Source organism: Echinops telfairi, unplaced genomic scaffold (genome assembly GCF_000313985.2).
Source record: "Echinops telfairi isolate 266 unplaced genomic scaffold, ASM31398v2 ScPeMD7_7400;HRSCAF=8409, whole genome shotgun sequence".
NCBI lineage: Eukaryota > Metazoa > Chordata > Mammalia > Afrosoricida > Tenrecidae > Echinops > Echinops telfairi.
In genome coordinates this window covers 17205559-17223893 of record NW_022111300.1, presented here as the reverse complement: position 1 = coordinate 17223893, position 18335 = coordinate 17205559, and positions in this window count along the sequence as shown.

Genomic DNA, 18335 nt, shown 5'->3' with positions numbered 1-18335 from the left:
CAAAATGTTATAAAATATATTATTAAATGGAACAATTATTTAATTGTACCTCATCATGTCCACACTTATCCAAAGTCATCCCCACACTATCACTTTCCGAGGGATTAGTACTTGTTAGTTTAGAAAATGTATTAAACTATTCCATCATTAAATTAGCAACATACTTATTAACTAAACTTTAATTTATAAATTTTACTCTCATGAAAATTCCCAATAGATGAGCATTAAAATTTCAACTTTATTAATTCAGAATTTATTTTCATCATCTGTTGCATAAGAAAGACCTATTTAAAATGTTAAAGAGCAATGATGTCACTTTGAGAACTTAGATGCACTTAACCATGAAATTGTAATCACTTCACGTGCATGTGAAAGCTGGCCAAGGACTAAGGGAGACTGGAGAAGAACTAAAGCATGTGAACTATGGTATTAGTGAAGAATATTGAAATGACCACGGTGCCAGAAGAACAAAGCTTTCTTAGAGGAAGTACAACCAGGAAGCTCCTTAGAAGTGAGGATGGTGAGACTGTGTCTCATGTACTTGGAATGCTTTTCAAGGGACACCAGTCTCTGGGAAATATAATGCTTAATAAGGCCAAGAGTCTGAGTTAAAGAAGAAGACCCAAAGTGAGATGAGCTGACACAGTGGCTGTCACAATGAACGCAAACATAGCAACAAGTGTGAGGATGTCCCTGGACCGGCAGTCTTTGGTTGTGCTGTACATTAGGTTACTATGAGTTGGAAGAGATTTGCAGTACCAAAAAATATTAACATCATGTGTATTGTTGAGCATATTATTTCCTTTGAGAACTTTCAAATGTTTTTAAATTCAAGCCTCAAGCTGAAGTACTGAAAAATCACACGCATAAAATATCGAACAACTTAGGGAACAGCAAATGAAGATAGAAGAAATACCCAGAATCTCTGTACCAGAAGAGATTGGTCAACATTCAACCATTTCAGAATGTAGAATATGATTAAGATATTATGGTATTAAAAGACAATGTCCAAGCTACACTGAAGGCATTCATATTTCATTTGAAATCTTTCAAAAAATAAATGAAAGCTGGAAGCTTTGTCAGTCAATGTCAAGAAATTTGGAAGACAGATATCTGGCTGACCAACTGAGAAAAAAATCACATTTATGCTCATTTCAAAGAAATGTAATCTAACATACTGTGGAAATATAGAAAAATCCTTAAGATCACTTTAGTAAAATTTTTACTGATGATAGTTCAAAATCAATTTTAGTAGTACTTTAGCAAGGAAGTGCCAGCAATTTAAGCCAGACTCAGAATAGGACATGGAATGAGAAATATCATGGTTTCTGTCAGATGGACATTGGCTAGAAACATGAAATACATGAATACATGATAGGTGTTGCCAGTGTTCCATTGACTGTGCTTACGCATGCAATTCTGTGGGTCATAACAAATTGTGGATAACATTGCATGGAAAGGCAGTTCCAGAACACTCCATTATGTTCATGCAGAGAGACCAAGAAACAGTCATTCAACTAGAACAAGGGAATACTGCATAGCCTGAAACCAAGAACGTGTGTGTTAGAGTTTTATCCTTTCGCTGTACTTATTCAATCTGTATGATGAGTAAATAATTTGAGAAGTTGAACTTTAACAAGTATGAAGCATCAAGATCGGAGGAAAGCTCCCTAACAACCTACGATATACAGTTGACACGAACGTGCTTGCTGAAACCAAAGAGTAATTGAGGAAATTGTTGATGAAGATTTAAAGTAAAAAATAGCCTCCAGTATGGATTATACCTCAATGTAAAGAAAATCAAAATCCTCAAAACAGGGATCATAATCCACATCATAATAAGTGAAGGAAGTTGTCAGGGATTTCATTTTATTAGATTCCCAATCAATTCTCATGAAAACAGCAGTCAAGAAATCAAGCAATGTATTACATTAGCCAAATTTGCTGGAAAAGACATCTTTAAAATGTTAAAAGAGCAAAAAGCCACTCTAAGAAAGAATGTGCAGCCAATTCAAGTCATGGTATTTGCAATTGCTTTATATTTATGTAAAAGGCAAACAATACCTAAGAACAAAGAAAAATGATGCTTTTAAAATATGGTGTTGGTGTGGAGGGATGTTCTCTCATGTTTATAGCCACACATATCTTAATAGCAAGAAACTGAAAGCAACGCAAATGCCCAAGAGTAGAAGAATGAGTAAAGAAACCATGGTACATACACACACCCAATGGAATACTATGAATCCCTAAAAAACAGTGATGAGAGCATGAATGTTAGTCAATCCTAAAAGGACCAATATTTTATGAGTCCACTACTGTAAGGAAAAACACCAATTAAACAAATCTTAGGGACCAGTTCCCAAACAAAGGGGTAGAATATCTGCTTACTGGCCCTGAACACTTCATAAGAAACAATTCAAAAAAGGAGACCTCACGTTGGCTGGGATCATTCCTTCACAAAGGGCGAAAGGGGAGACCTAGACAACATGACAACATTGCTATACAACCGGAGACAAGACTGCGACAAACCAACAGGCCCTCCACAGGACTGAGTGGAGAAACTTACTGGAAAATCAAGTTAAGACCAGGGGAGGGGCAGATATACATTCCAGAGCAACTGCTGCTATTTCTATTGGTGGATCTGGTGGGTCCATGGGGAGGAACAAGCACACATCGGGAAGAGATGCTCAACAATAATTCTAGGCTAGAGTAAACCCTGTTCTAGTTCCTGGGAAGACATTTCCAACATGTCTTCTACCCAACCCTTGATGAACCAAGCCAAGGAATAGGCATTATGAGACCTGAGAGACTGGCCTGACAAAGACCATGGCAACCCTCTCCTCCCCCCGCCGAGGGCTACAGCAGAAGGATTTAATATTGAAGCCCAACCGAACAAACTGAACCCTCCTTCCAAACTTGTACTCTGGGACATAGGACTGAAATAGTATGGTGGGAGAGAAAGCAAAGAATGGCCTCCCCAAGACTGTGGAAATGGTGTTCTTTGAACCATGGGCGGGACCCTTGGCTAAATGGGTGTCCAGTGAAAGGGGACTCAGTACCTCAATACTTGCATTAATATGACACATATTCATTTGATAGGCAAAAATATGCCCTTGTAAGAAAGATACAGGAAATTTTCCCCTAGCACTAATTCCATGCTCAATATAAGCAGAGTTAAATCAATTAAGAAATGAATCTGTACAAGGCAACGACTCATGCCTTGAAGCTCACTATACTGTCCTAAGCTCCTCAAATCAAGAGTGCATTCAATTCTTTAATGCTGGATAAAGTATTGATGCAATTGTCTCATACCCTAAGGGGCTGATTAACAATGTATTTCTTTTTGGGATTTTGTTGTTGTTGTTGTTGTCATAATATGAGCACCAGAATAGTTCATAAGTCTTGGACAAGCAGATGGATTCTTGGCTTCCACGGTATTCTAGGCTCAATCCAGAACACTTCTTAGAACATGGCCCTGCTGGGTACTTGACTTCATAAAGAGATCACAGACACTAAGTGTGCTACAGCAAAGTGTGGTGAAGAAAGCAGATGGTGCCTGGCTCTCAACTGGAATAATATCTGGGGTCTTCAAAGCTTGTATTCAAACAAGCAGTCATCTAATTGAAGTGTCAACTAAGTCCACACTGAAGAAGCACACCAGCCTGTGTGATCCAACAATGACAGTAACAAAATGTAAATATGCTGAAAGGAAAAGTATCAGAGCTTAAATTGTGAGCACCCAATTTGTAGACGGTTGTGGAGAACAGTGGGGGCCCCAAATCCATCTGCAGAGTGTCTTGTCAGATTCAGCCTCTGGAAGGTCCCCTCTACGCCAGGTGAGTGACTCAACTTTATTATTAGACAGAGATTATTGCATATTTGATTATGGTGCATTGAACCATAATATGATACAGTACTTGGTAAGTTGACCTCCACCTTGACCCAACCTGAATTTGATCTAGGCTGAAATATTTCTCACTTGTTCCATGACAGAAATGTCCTCTCTGGCTTTTTAAATATTGTTGGTGGTTTTTTTCTTCTTTACTCTTTATTGTAATTTTTATCTTTATATTATTATTTTCTTTCTGTTTTGTTTGATTTTTTTATGTTAGGTTTCCAGTTTTTGAAACACAGGAGTGGGTGCAGAGAGACATAACTGATGGAATGATTTATTGGGAATGGGGGTAGGCTGTGGAGGGTGAAGGAAATTGGGGAATAAACTATGAATGCGGGCGGGGGGGGGGCATTAGAACTGATTGTGATGATGTATATACCACTCTTCTTAAAAGCAATTTAATTATGGAAGTGTATGATATGTGAATCAAGAAAACTACCAAAAGAAAACCACAAAAAAACCCAAACTTGACCAGTGGTTACCGTGGGTGAAGGTGGAAGAGTTTTTACTTAAGAGGCATTGAATTTATGTTAATGGTGTAAGATTAATTTGAATAAGTATATCAATAATGGTTATACAACACAAAGAGTATAATCAAAAGCACAGAATTGTACATGTAGAGGTTGTTGAATTGAAGAATGTTTGGTTGTGTATGTTTTTGCCACAATGAGAAGAAATAACTACATGAATAACCATGAGTCCAAGGAAGAGGAAATGTTATTAAACTGATTGTGGTAATGATTGTACCACCTTTCTTGATATGATTGAACTATTGAATTGTGGATGGAGCACCAATAAAATTGTTTAAAAATATAAAATAGGGGGCTGCTGAAGAATACTCAATATCGTTTAGATTTCCAGATGTATGAATACATCCGTCCTGGAGGAAGTTTGGTCAAGATGCTCCTTAGAAGCAGGAAGTGCAAGCCTTTATCTCATATACTTGGGTTTGATACCACGAGAGATGGGTTTCTAGAATGACATCCTGTACTAAAGTAGAGCATCAGTTAGAAAGAGGAAGACCCTCAATGGGCCAGGTTAAGGGAGTGCTTTTTTTTTAAAATGGGCTCCATTATAGAAAGGATGGCTGTGATTGTAGAGGAGTATTTCATTCTGCTCTATGTGGGAGAACTATGAGTTGGCAGCTACTCAATGGCATTGAACGACAACATGTCTCTTTTAGAGTTAAAATTATATCAAGTGAATAAAGGACCGTTTCATCTGGTTCCACTTTTTGAGTACGTAGGAAATGTTAGAATTTGCAATGAGGTAGATCGTGGAATTTTTGTTGTTGTTGCTTCATTGCAACAGCATTTGCTAATTGGTTATGGAATCATTTCTAGGATCAATGTATATCTTTTGGTGTCAAACATGTAATTATAACAACTTAGAATCATAGAGAACTAAGGCTAAGTCACATCCTTTTTGAAGTGTTATTCTTGTTAGGGGCTGTCCAGTTGCTGTTTACTTACAGCAGCCTTATAGAAGATGCCACCAATTGTCTGCGCCTGCGCCAGCCTCCCAACAGTGCTGTGTTTGAACCCATTGTTGCTACCATTAGGTCAATACATCTGCTGGGGTAGTTGTGATTACTTTTTATTATTACTTTTTTTTTGTCCCAAGGAAGGAATAAACACATATTCAGACAGCACTGAACTCTTCTTAAATTGTTCATCTCTTATTGATCATAGCCCTAACTCATTACTAAGGACAAGGCCTCACATAAGCAAGTTCCTGAGTACCGCTCTGGCTTTGCTGCTTATCCCTTGCTCCCTGTACTTCTACTCTTTCTCCAAACTAAATGAATTAAATAGTAGTCCCAATATTCAAACTATAACCCCCAAATCAAGGCTATATTTTAATATCTGCCGAAAATACATTTGCCCCATTTTCCAATTCCAGAATTCAGACAGGCTAACAGTTCAAAATGTAGCTCAAAGTTCACTTCATCTCCACAAACTGAATTGAGCATCATCTCCTTTTGCACTGTACTCTGTACTATTTCTTTTTGTGTGTTTTATTTTAAGTACATATTTTCAAATTTTTATTCTCTGTAACATTTTTGTGAATTTATTTGTCTACACCACTTTCTCTTTCAGAAAGCACCTGAAAGAAAGGTAGGGGCTAGTTCTTGATTGTCTCTGTATCCTCAGCACAGGCAAAGTGCTAGAACTTTGCTATTAGCTCACTAATATACTACATACGTACATAGCACTGCATTGACTCATGAGGAGAGAGAATTGTCTAGCTTCATTTTAAGAAGGCTCCAGGCAGCCTGTTGCTCTTTGGTTGGGATGAAGGGTAGGAGGGTGGATGGCAGGAGGAGACAAAGAACAATGGGTTTGTAAGTCAAAGACAACAAACAGATGAAGGTGCTATAAAATGCTTCTCTGTAAAATGCTTGTGCTAACTGAAAATCCTAGGTAGCACAAGCAGTTTGCTCTTGACAATACACCCATGTTTTAGAGGTCAGCCCTTCACTGTGCCGCACTGTGAACGAATTCCTGCCGATTGGCTTTTGCAAAGATCGCAGCCAAAGAAAAGCCCATGGAGCAGTTCGGCTCTGTCGCGTGTGGGGATCACCAGGAGTCAAAATCAATGCCATGGCAACGGGGTTGGCTTCGTTGCTTTAATTGCGTGACCTAAGTGAAAGAACGGCTTCCTGGAGCGCTTTTTAAGCTTGCAGTTTGAAATACTTTTGTAGGGTCCTCCTAAAAGCACTTTCCTTGGTAACATGATGTTTCACTGAATGTAAGGGCTCTTCATAAATGCTAGCAACCTTTTAGCCGAATGCCTGGTCCCAAACCTTACCCTCCTATTTTTATTTTTAGACAGACTCACTGTATCAAGGACTCTGTTCCTCTCAGCTCCGGGGCGTCCACTGATCTAGAAGGGTCCACTTTATGAGTTACCAGTTTTTGATTGCCATAATGTCTTTTGCGGTTGCTGCTTCTTTTAGAAAGAATGTGTGTGTGTGTCTGTAAGGTTAATTTCTTGCACTCCTTGTCTGCACCTTTATTCCCTGTTAAAAACTATTAATTACTCAGAATGTCAGATGACGTTCATTTCACAGCACAGTAGGAGGTTTCCCACGGTCTGTCTTCTGGAATATGGTGGTTACATTGCTGAATGAGCCAAGCCTGGGATGTGATATTAATCACTGGAGAAGAAGAAAACCTGCAGAATCATAATTTGGAAGGGCATTTTACTCTTCAGACTTTGTGTGCACCCTGAGAATAATTTCTATTGCATGCTGTGACAATAAAACATTCATAATATGGGACAAAAATTAACTTGGGTCCAGTGCTTATGCAGCAGTGCACAGCTATCCGTGTAGTTAACTCTGTATTTTCCCGCGAGGTGTTAGTTGGAACTGGGGCATACTAACTCCATCATATTCCTACCATCTCCTATTAGTCGCAATTGGGCTATGTTGCTTAAGACTTTCCAGAACTGCTATAAGTCTTTCTATGATTAAGAGAAGATGAATCCTGAATGAGCACCATATTTGGCAAGGAAGCAGATTTACACATGTCAAAGAGCAAAAATTCTTGACCTAGGATGGTCTCTTAAAAGTGATCATTCAAACTCATGTTTTATACAATACCCATAGGTCACTGTATCAATGTCCTTGAAGAATATGTATGGAAATCACATGACTCGAGTCTTAACTGAAGGAGTCAGTTGAAAAAAAGTGAGACTAAGTCTCCTGGAACAAAGAAAAGATATTGTTATCTTATTAACATCTTTTGATCTGAAGGGTTTACAGGGTTAAGGGGTGGGGATTGTGTTCCTGGTGCCCAATGCACGAAGTGACATAAACTACAATGTAGCCATATAATGCTGAGCATGCCGTTTTTGTAGCATTTATTTAAAACATTTCTGGTACCGAAATTATAAATTATAAATGTGACAGTTTCGTTACATTTAAAAAAACATTGCAACTGTTATACATTTTTAATCTATTTTGGTTGTTATATATATATTGATAACTATGAAAGTAAAGAATAAAAACAAAAATTTTTTTCCTGAAATTAAAAATTCAGACGTTATAGGGTTAAGAAAATACCTGACTTAGTCATGGTTCAAGAGGTGGGACACTGTTGTTGTTAGATGCCTGCCATCAGCTCAGTTCCGACTCAGAGCAACATGACGCAAAACAGAAGGAACATCGACCCAATCCTGTGATCGCCTCAACATTGTTGCTGTATGCGAGCCCATTTTTGTAGCCACTGTGTTAATCCCTGATATTGAGGGCCATCTTTTTTGAATGGACCTTCTGCTTTAGCAAGCACGATGTTCTCCAGGGACAGCCCTTTCCTGGTGATTTACACCAAGTACAGGAGACAGTGTCACCATCTTTGCTTCTTAAGAAATTTCTTCTAAAGAATTGTACTTCTTCAAAGACAGCTGTTTGTTCCTCTGGCAGTCCACGGGATAGTACGTATTCTTGATCAAATGCACGTGTCCTCTGTATGTCTTTCATAATTATTGCAAAACTGGCGTGTGTGACTGCCACGTGTACTAAGCACACTTTAGTCCTCAAAGTGCTATCTTGCTTTTTAATATTCCAAAGGGGTCTTTTTGCAGCAGATTTGCTTAAAGTAATATGTAGTTTAATTTAATGTCAGGTCTTTGACACCTTCTTTAAAAAAACAACAAAACAAAACACTTGTCATGTTGCATATTGGGTCAGTTGTAAGAATTTCTGCTTTCCTTATGTAAATGCCTTTGCATAATCAATAAAGCAGAGCTAAGAATCTTTCTCGTATTCTCTGTTTCAGCCAAGATCTGACACCATTGTAATGGCCTGTCCTCTGGGGAATCAGGACAGAGTTCCTGAATGTCCCTCGCTACTGCAGAGCTGCATTCAGTGTGTAAAATCACCTCGAGGAAATTTTAAGTTTCTGATATTAATGATATTGTTTGAAATTTCCAAATTGCATTTGGAATGAGCATAAACAAAAGAGGACTTCAAAATTTCATGGAATCTGAAAATAATGAAATTTCCCACAAACATTTCGAAGGCCCCTCATGGATCTCCTCCAGCCAGTTGGCCAGATAACTATCAACCAAGTGTATTTACATAGATGAATTCATGCTTCCAGAATTGCATTTGTTGGCTGAAATGTCTCAATTGGCATTCCAACAATTCCCAGAGCCTTATTTTACACCAGTCCAGCTAAGTGTACCTAAGAGTGTAGGCCAAAATCTGAATCCTGTAATTATCAAAAAAGGTAGGAAATTTTAAAAAATCATTTTATTGGGGGATTGTACAACTCTTCTCACAATTCATACATCCATCCGTTGTGTCAAGCATATATGCACATTTGTTGCCATCATCATTCTCAAAACATTTTCTTTCTACTTGAGTCCTTGGTATCAGCTCCTCATTTTTCCCCTCCCTTCCCCACGAACCCTTGATAATGTATAAATTATGATTATATTTTCATGCCTTACACTGTCTGATGTCTCCCTTCATCCACTTTTCTGTTGTCCATCCCCCAGGGAAGGGGTAATATGTAGATCATTGTGATCGGTTCCCACTTTCTCCTCCACCATCCCCTTCCCCTCCTGGTATTTCTACTCTCATTATTGGTCCTGAGGGGTTTATCGGTCCTGGTTTCCAGCTCTGATCTTACCAGTGTACATCCTCTGGCCTAACTGGATTTGTAAGGTAGAATTGGGATCATGATAGTGGTCGGGAGGAAGCATTAAAGAGCTACAGGAAAGTTGTATGTTTCATCCATGCTATATTGCACCCTAACTGACTCATCTCCTCCCCATGACCCTTCTGTAAAGGGGCGTCCAGTTGCCTACAGATGGGCTTTGGGCCCCCACTCCACACTTCCCCTCATTCACAATGATATGATTTTTTTTTTGTTCTTTGATGCCTGATACCTGATCCCATCGACGCCTCGTGATCACACAGGTTGGTGTGCTTCTTCCATGTGGGCTTTGTTGCTTCTCAGATAGATGGCCACTTGTTTATCTTCAAGCTTTTAAGAATCCAAATGATATAACTTTTGATAGCCGGATACCATCAGCTTTCTTCACCAGATTTGCTTACGCACGTCCTTTGTCTTCAGCGGTCATGTCAGGAAGGTGAGCATCATGGAATGCCAGTTTAATAGAACAAAGTGTTCTAGCATTGAGGGAGTACTTGAGTAGAGGCAAAAGGTAGAAAATTACAGTTAATTTTCAACTAAATTTACATGATAGAAGAAACTTTTTGTTTCCTTTTCAAGTTTGACTGGACCTTCTATAGTTATTTTTTATTGTAAACATAAAACAACGAAACAATTTTATTTCCTAATCTTTTAAAAATAGGAAAATCTTCATCTTGGTCATTAATCGAGTAAATGACTTTGTGAATTATAAAGAATCAGAGAAATATGACAAAGATGAATATTCAGAATGATGTAGTTTATTTGTTGTTGGTATCGTTGTGAGGTGCTGTCCATTGGTTCCACTCATAGCTACCTTATGTACAACAGAACGAAATTGTTATGTTTGAATCCATCATTGCTGCAACTGTGCCAATACATCTTGTTGAGGAGCCTATTTTTGGCCAACCCTCTGTTGAGAAGCATGGTGTCCTTTTCCACGGACGGAGCTCTCCTGATAATATGTCCAAAGTATGTCAGACAAAGTCTTGCTATCCTTGTCTCCAATGAGCATTCTGGATGTTCTTCCAAGAGGGATTTGTTTGTTCTTTTGACATTCATAGTACTGTCAATATTCTTCACCAGCACAGTAATTCAAATGCATCAATTCTTCTTCAGCCTTGTTTACTCAATGTTCAACTTTCACATGCATAGGAGATGATTGAAAATACCATAGCTTGAGTCAGGCTCAATCTTCAAAAAAACATTCTTGCTTGTCAACACTTTGAAGTGGTCTTGTGCAGCAGATTCACCCAATGCCATGTGTTGTTTATCTCTTCACTGCTTCTTCCATGAACATTAATTGTGAATTTAAACAAGGCAATATCTTAGATAGCTTCAATCTCTTCTGCATTTATCTTGATAGTACTTATTGGTACAGGTGTGAGTATTTTGGTCTTTTTTATATTGATTTGTAACCCATACTGAAGGTGCAAGCCTTAATCTTCATCATCAAGTGCTTCAAGTCTTCATCACTTTCAGCAAGCAAGGTTGTCTCATCTACATATTGCAGGTTGTTAATAAACCTTCCCCCTTCCTGATAATTAATTCTTCTTATTTTATTTAGAAATAATTAAGAGTTAATTGATAATAATTCAATTAATATTCTGGTAATTCACTATCAATGATAAATCTTGACAAAAGTTTCTGAGGAAATGCTTTCTTCTTGTATTAAACATCTTCTAAAACATAGAGCATCATTCCTGCCATGGATATATTTGAGGGATAATTTTACATAATTAGAAAAAGCCAAGTTCCTTGTGATTGCCTAAATATTTATTTAGTGAGGAAAGCCAGACATTTAACATGAAATAAAGAATTACTATTAAGATACATTTTACTAAATGGGGCAACTTTATTAGCAATATGGAATAAAATGTATAGTAGCTGAGTTCAATAAGTAATACTGGGTGCTGGGTTGAGTGAATTACTATTTTTTGACTTTTATGGTCAGAGTACCTCTCTGAGTTATGACATTGAAGATAAGAATTTTGACTATGAAGGAAAATCAACATATAAAATAAGAGTTATATAAAAGCTAAGGAAAAGATTAAGATAAGCAATTTATATTTCATCTCCCAAATGTAGTGAAAATAAAAGGGATATTTTACCTTTATCTTGAATCCTAAAGTAAATAAAAAAGATTTTAAGGCTGATAGAACAGTTAGTGAAAAGTTCTTGCGATGGTAACAAACTTGGCACGTTCAAGGACTCCAAAACTTGATGTACTCGAGAACTACTGTACAAATCAGATTAGACTGTAACATGCACACTGCTACAGATAGGAACCCACAACACAGGGAATCCAGGATAGAGAGACCCCTCAGGACCAACAATGAGAATAGAGATACCAGGAGGATAAGGGGAAGGTAGCAGGGGCGGGGGGAGGGGGGAGTCGAAAGAAGGAATCGATCCCAAGGATCAACATATAACTCCCTCTCAGGGGGATGAACAACAGTGGGTAAAGGGTGACAGAGGACGATGTAAGAGAGTGGTTCTCAACCTGTGAATCATGACCCCTTTTGGGGTCGAACGACCCTTTCACAGGGGTTGCCTAAGACCATAGGAAATCACATACATATTTCACAATATATAATCACGTATTGTTTTGTGATTAATCATTATGCTTTACTTATGTTTAATTATGTTCAATTTGTAACAATGAAAATACATCCTGCATATCAGATATTTACATTACAATTCATAACAGTAGCAAAGTTACAGTTATGAAGTAGCCACGAAAATAATTTTATGGTTTGGGGGTCTCCAAAACATGAGGAACTAACTGTATTAAATGGTCACAGCATTAGGAAGGTTGAGAACCACTGAGTAAGATATGAAAATAATAATCTATAACTTATCAAGGGTTCATGAGTGAGGGAGGGCGCAAGAGAGGTGGGGAAAATGAGGAGCTGATAACAAGGGCTCAGTAGAAAGAAAATGCTTTGAAAATGATGATGGCAACATATGTACAAGTGTGCTTGACACATTGGATGAATGTATGGATTGTGATAAGAGATGTAAGAGCCTCCAATAAAAGTATTTAATAAAAAATAAATATATTAATTACTTAATTTAAAAGAAAACAGAACTACTAAGATAAATTTACAGATCAGAATAAACATGGCAGGGTGGGTAGTGGTACTTTCTAGGCCATGGTACAAAGTTTTAGTCTAAATGTGATTAGTTTCCTTACAAATTTGAAAACTTATAACTGCTATAATCATATTTATTTATTTATACTTTAAATCATCACTGTTTTTGTCATAGATTATGGAACCAAAAAAGTGAAATAGAATAATTAGAATACTATTGCAATAGTCTATGCAAAACAATAGAGTGGCCTGTTGACACCCTGAACTCAGGGTAATGCTTAAAATAACTAAGTAGTGTCAGAATTAATGTATTGAAGTATACCAGAAATATTACCTTTTCAAGCACTGTTATTTTTATTGTTATAGAAACAATAAATATATGTTTTGCTTTCTTTATCTCAATGTCTAAAGATCTTCAAAAGAAGGAAGAATAATTATAAAGTTCAATTAATTGTCTTACAAAAGGTATCTGAGAAAATTTGATGCTTTCATTACATCTGACCTCATTCTTTGAATTGACTTTATTTATGTGATGCTAAAAGATTTTCATAAAAAATACATTACCAAGATGAGTGCTTTCTTAAATGTTATAAAATATCTGAGTATTCAATGAAATCTAAAGGTTTAAATGTAATAAATAAACTACTTATGAAATATATTTTTAATATTTTCTGAAATTTAGGTACCATGTAGAGAGAATAAAGGGATGGCATTTTAAACTGTGCTAAATATAGTAATAATATATCAAATTGGCAAGTTTGTATATTCTTTTGAAATATTTATTTTGTAGATTTTGTTTTATAAACTGCTATATCTTATTTATAGGTTATAAAATGGTTTCAAAGGAAGAAAGGTGAACACATTCCTAAGGCTTGTATTTCCATCACTTAAAAGAAAAACATTTAAAACAAAAACATTTTGTGATATTTTTCATTCTTCTTCCTTTGACTGACCTTGACTTGTCATTCTCAAGAATTAATGGAGCTGGGTCAGCTGAACGTTTCTCAATTCACATCTCACATTTTTCTCCTTCGGGCTTCTTGACAAACACAAAAGTAACATGATTTATTTGAAAGGGAAAATTGATCTCACACATGGTGTACATACCGTATGTTGAAAAGCAAGAAGAATCTAGAAAACAATAAAACATGTAATAGGTGATGCTGATGAGTGACAAAGAAGACTTGCTGCAGGGAGGTCTGCCTCATGTAGGTCCTTCCTCAGTTTGATGACAAAGGCTGTCATTCAAGAAGAGGAACCTACTTGGTGTGATGTGCAGCTGTCAATCTCTCCTTCTGCTCCCACTTTCCTTTTCCTATTAGAAGGACCTGGACTGGACATTAGGAATCTAATCCCTACCTCTTAACTTGCCATTGAACGAGATCTCGCCTTATATGGTCAGTGGTGCAAGCAGGCAACACGAGGATCCATCTATGATAGGTTGGATTCTCTGTGGAGCACACTCTGAAAAGAAGATTTCATCAAGCCCAATCCTAACCAAAGCCAAAGCCTACTACCAGTGGGTTGCTTCTGACTTGTCAGCATGCAGGGAATTGACTTGGGAGCAGTTTCTGACTCAACACATGTGGAGGGCCGAGGGAAGGAAACTCAGAGAGAGGAAGAGAGAAATTAAGCCAGCCACTTGTGATTGGTACTTTCATCTAAGGCTTATCTTGGAAACACCGATTAAATGTGTCTACTTAGATCTTGTATACTTCTCTATCCTAGAAGGTCACTATGAATCAAACCAAACAGGACAAAAACTGAGAAAAATAGAGATTTGTCAAGGGAGAAGACTTTTTTTTTTTTTTTTTTACAAATTATTGTCTAGAACAGGATAGTACGGCCCCTTCTACCTACAGGGATGATTGGAAAATAAATGTTTGTAAAAAAGAAACAGTTTGCTTTAAACTAATCAGAATGCATTATTCCTATTTGAACACAAATCAGGGAGCCCTTAATGGATGAGGTTGAACGGGAAGTAATGACTAGGTTAAACAACACACTCTATTTTTCACATAACGTAAGTTAACCCAACAGTGTAATAAGATTGAATTGTAGTTTCATGGGCATTCAATGCTTTCTATTTTTGAAAGTTTTCATACAAACATCTAAAAACTGTTTTTCATTGGGTAATGAGCCTCTGAAATGTGATTTAATGTGATTTAACATATACCCAAAATTTCACTGTGAAAAGTTTTCCCTTATTCTCAAAAACTGCAGTAATATGGAAAAGTAAAAGAAGATGATCAATTACAGTACATTCCTACCCATTTCTTCTACATTGGAGTCAACATTGGGGCCCTGATGACTTAAAGAGTATGTGTTGGCCTCCTAACCACAAAGTCAGCAGTTCAAAACTACCAACTGCTATGGGAGAAAGATGAGGTTTTCTACTCCCTTAAAGAGTTAAAGTTTCAAAACGTACAGGAAAAGCTGTATCCTATCCTATAGGGTACTATGGGTTATAATTGACTTCTAGGCATTGAGTTTTTGAGTTCCTCGACCTTAAGAAGCCTGAGTAGCACTCTTGGGTACGTAGTAGATTATCAATTGCAAAGTCTCTGGTTCCAGCCCACTAGGTGCTCACTGGGAGAAAGCTGAGACTCTGAGTCCTGTAAAGATTGAAGCTTCGGAAGTGTTTGGGGTCACTATGAGAGGAACGGACTCAATGACAGGTTTTAGTCTCCTCTGCCTTGCGCACACCATTTTTCTCTTCATCTCAAATCTTGTACCTCATACAGATTCAGGTGGCACTGTGGCTTGTTCAGGAATTATATTCATTGTCCCACCTTTATTCAGGTTGACCCATAGTCTTTAGAAAGGAGCAAAGGGGGTAAGGTATCATGGCTACGGTGAAAAACAAATGATGGAAGACAAAATGATGGAAGGCCAAGTGAGAGCTGGGCTCAATGGAGCGGCCTTGTTTTCCTCGATGTCACAAGAACCTCCTGCTTTTGACACAGTCTAGTCTGACGACCTTCAGTGGTTTCTACCTTAAACAAGTGCGGACATTCACAGATTGTACTGTGCAGTCGAAGTGCTATAGTGAGGGGTATGTGTGTCTAGTCATGTTTATTCTGAAAGGTGGGTCACAGAAAAGATTCATGTCACAATCGAAGTGTCACTCCAAAGTATAATCATGAGGGACATTCATAATATCGCACTTTCCTATGATATCTTCCTTATGTATTCATGAAACTATTCCAACTCCACAATAAAAATTCCACTAATGGCGGTGAAGAGGGTGTGAAATAATTGCACAAACTTGGCTAAAGGGCAAAGAGTGGTCAGCTCATCAAATGGTTATGAATAAGGGATGCTTGGTTTCTTCTCCTCTAGATCTTCCCTGGGCGAGGACGTTGGATGAGAGGAGCTAAGTAAGGGACCCATCCAGCAGCGGTTCAGTGGAGTGATCATGTCATTATCCTTTGACAGAGATGCCTTACATCTGAGAACAAAACTCTGGGAAAGTATGTGCTAACCATGTGCTGTACAGCAAGATGTGTGTTTAGGTTTAAAGAATGAATAATTTTGATGTACGTGTGTGGTTGTAGATGTGTGTGTGTGTGTGTGTGTGTGTGTGTGTGTGTGTGTGTGTGTGCCAAGCAGCGGCTCCTTCTGTTGCACACAGAGTTAACAACGAGCCGGAGAAGACTTGAGGGCCCCTCACAACAGCAGACATGTGTGTGCACGGCATGGATGGTATATCTATTGCTGAGTTTTCCTGAGTTGCAGCTCTTCTAGAACACGATGTTTTCTTTTTGTTGACAGATGAAGAGCGGAGACTTAGATCGAAAATTAATTTGCCTAAATTTTATCAGTATGCATGCTGATAAGAATTGTGACACACGAACTGCCCCTCAGGACAACTAAATGATTGAAACTGTGATTTGGAAGATTGGCCAGTCATGGATATTCATAATCACTTTTGGGCAACCTCAGTCATGTGCTTGAACAAGAGGGGGGAATCAGAACTACTATGCCAGAAATACTGCTAGAAGATGATAATACATCAGCGAGTTAAAATTCTATGAATGATTGTTATCGGTCTATTGAACTCCTAGGATTTTCAGTCTGAGGATGATACAGAGAAGCCGATGAAAAGTTGTTTCATTGGCATTCTGGAGAGAAAGTAACTGCTGGAAGATAAAACACCCACCCTCACCATAGTGCTCCTAATTTGCCAAAGTAATTTGAGCATTCAAACGATGTAAAATACCATTGGATTATAGGTCAAACTATAAAATAAATATCTTGCATTTATATTAAATATAAATTATTTACTACAAAATTTATTTACTACAAAAATTATATTAAATATAAATTATTTACTACAAAATTTATTTACTACAGAAATGAATGGGAACATGGACAGATCTCCCAAGAAGCCCTTGAAGCCATGTATGTAGGTGCTCTTATCTCAAGGAGCTGGCGCATGACTTCCTGTTTCCGAGTGTGGATGTGCATACTAGCTTCCTTCCGAAAAGGACAAGATAGAAAGAGGGGGAAGGCTGAAGAAACCCAGCAAACACTACCTCATCCAGGTGAGCGAGGTCAATACAAACAGTGACAAAGCAAATTGATACTACATGCACTTGCTAAAAGGTGAGGCAAAGAGGACTTCACCTCAGTGGATTTACTCAAAGCAAACAAACAAGCAAACAACATGACATCAATATAATAATGAGGAACACACCTTAACATTGCAATTCAGAGACATTTCACAATCTACCTGCCTTCTCAAATAATATTTCTCAAAAGAGTACTTAATCTAGTCCAGGGCGAGACAAACTGGAAACGTTTGAGAAAACATCCATCAAGAAGATCCTAAGGAGACATGATAATTAACTGCAATGTGTCATCCCGGGTAGAATTCTGGAACAAAGAAATGAACAAGACGTAAGATGAGTGAAATTGGAATAAGAGTCTTTAGTTAATGTATCGATATCCTCTCAGTAATTCGGAGAGGCTGCTGTGACATATTAGCAATAGTACCATGGTGGGACTATATGGGGACTCTATTATCTTTGCAAATTTTCTGCAAATAAAAAATTATTGTCAACTCTGAAGTTTATCACAGAAAAATTATTTCTGGATAATAGAGTTTTATCTATTATAAAGAGCAGAACAGAACTTTCAATCGTATACTCAGTATGATGACAACAGTATAAAAAAAGAAAATATGTTCTAGGAATAAACTATAGAAATACACCAAAATCGGGATAATAGCTGTAGTTAGGTGGAAGGATTATGGTGATTTTATCCTACAGTTATGTTTGTCAATTTTATGTAATGATATCTATTGGTTTTATAATTAAAGAAAGAAAAGAGATGTTCCATGGATCAAAGAACTGCTAGGCACATTTGTTTTGGATGCGCGGATGCAGAAAGCAGAGAGCCCACAATGTTCCTTTGATAAAGTGAATTCCAAGGTAGGTACAACAGCGATGTCATCCAAATAAACATCAAAGCAAGAGTGAAACCAAAGCCCAGTTTTATTTCCAGCTAATGCCTGTGAGTTAGTTAATTGTGCCAGCCTGGCCAATAATAACATGTGGTGCTGGTTGAAAGGCAGAGGGATAAATGGGTGGTGAGCCTCGGCCTTTCTAGTTCTTGGGTCTCTTGTTTTGTGATGGTTGCATCGGGTGCAGCTGCCTTAGCAGTTCCCTGCTTCAG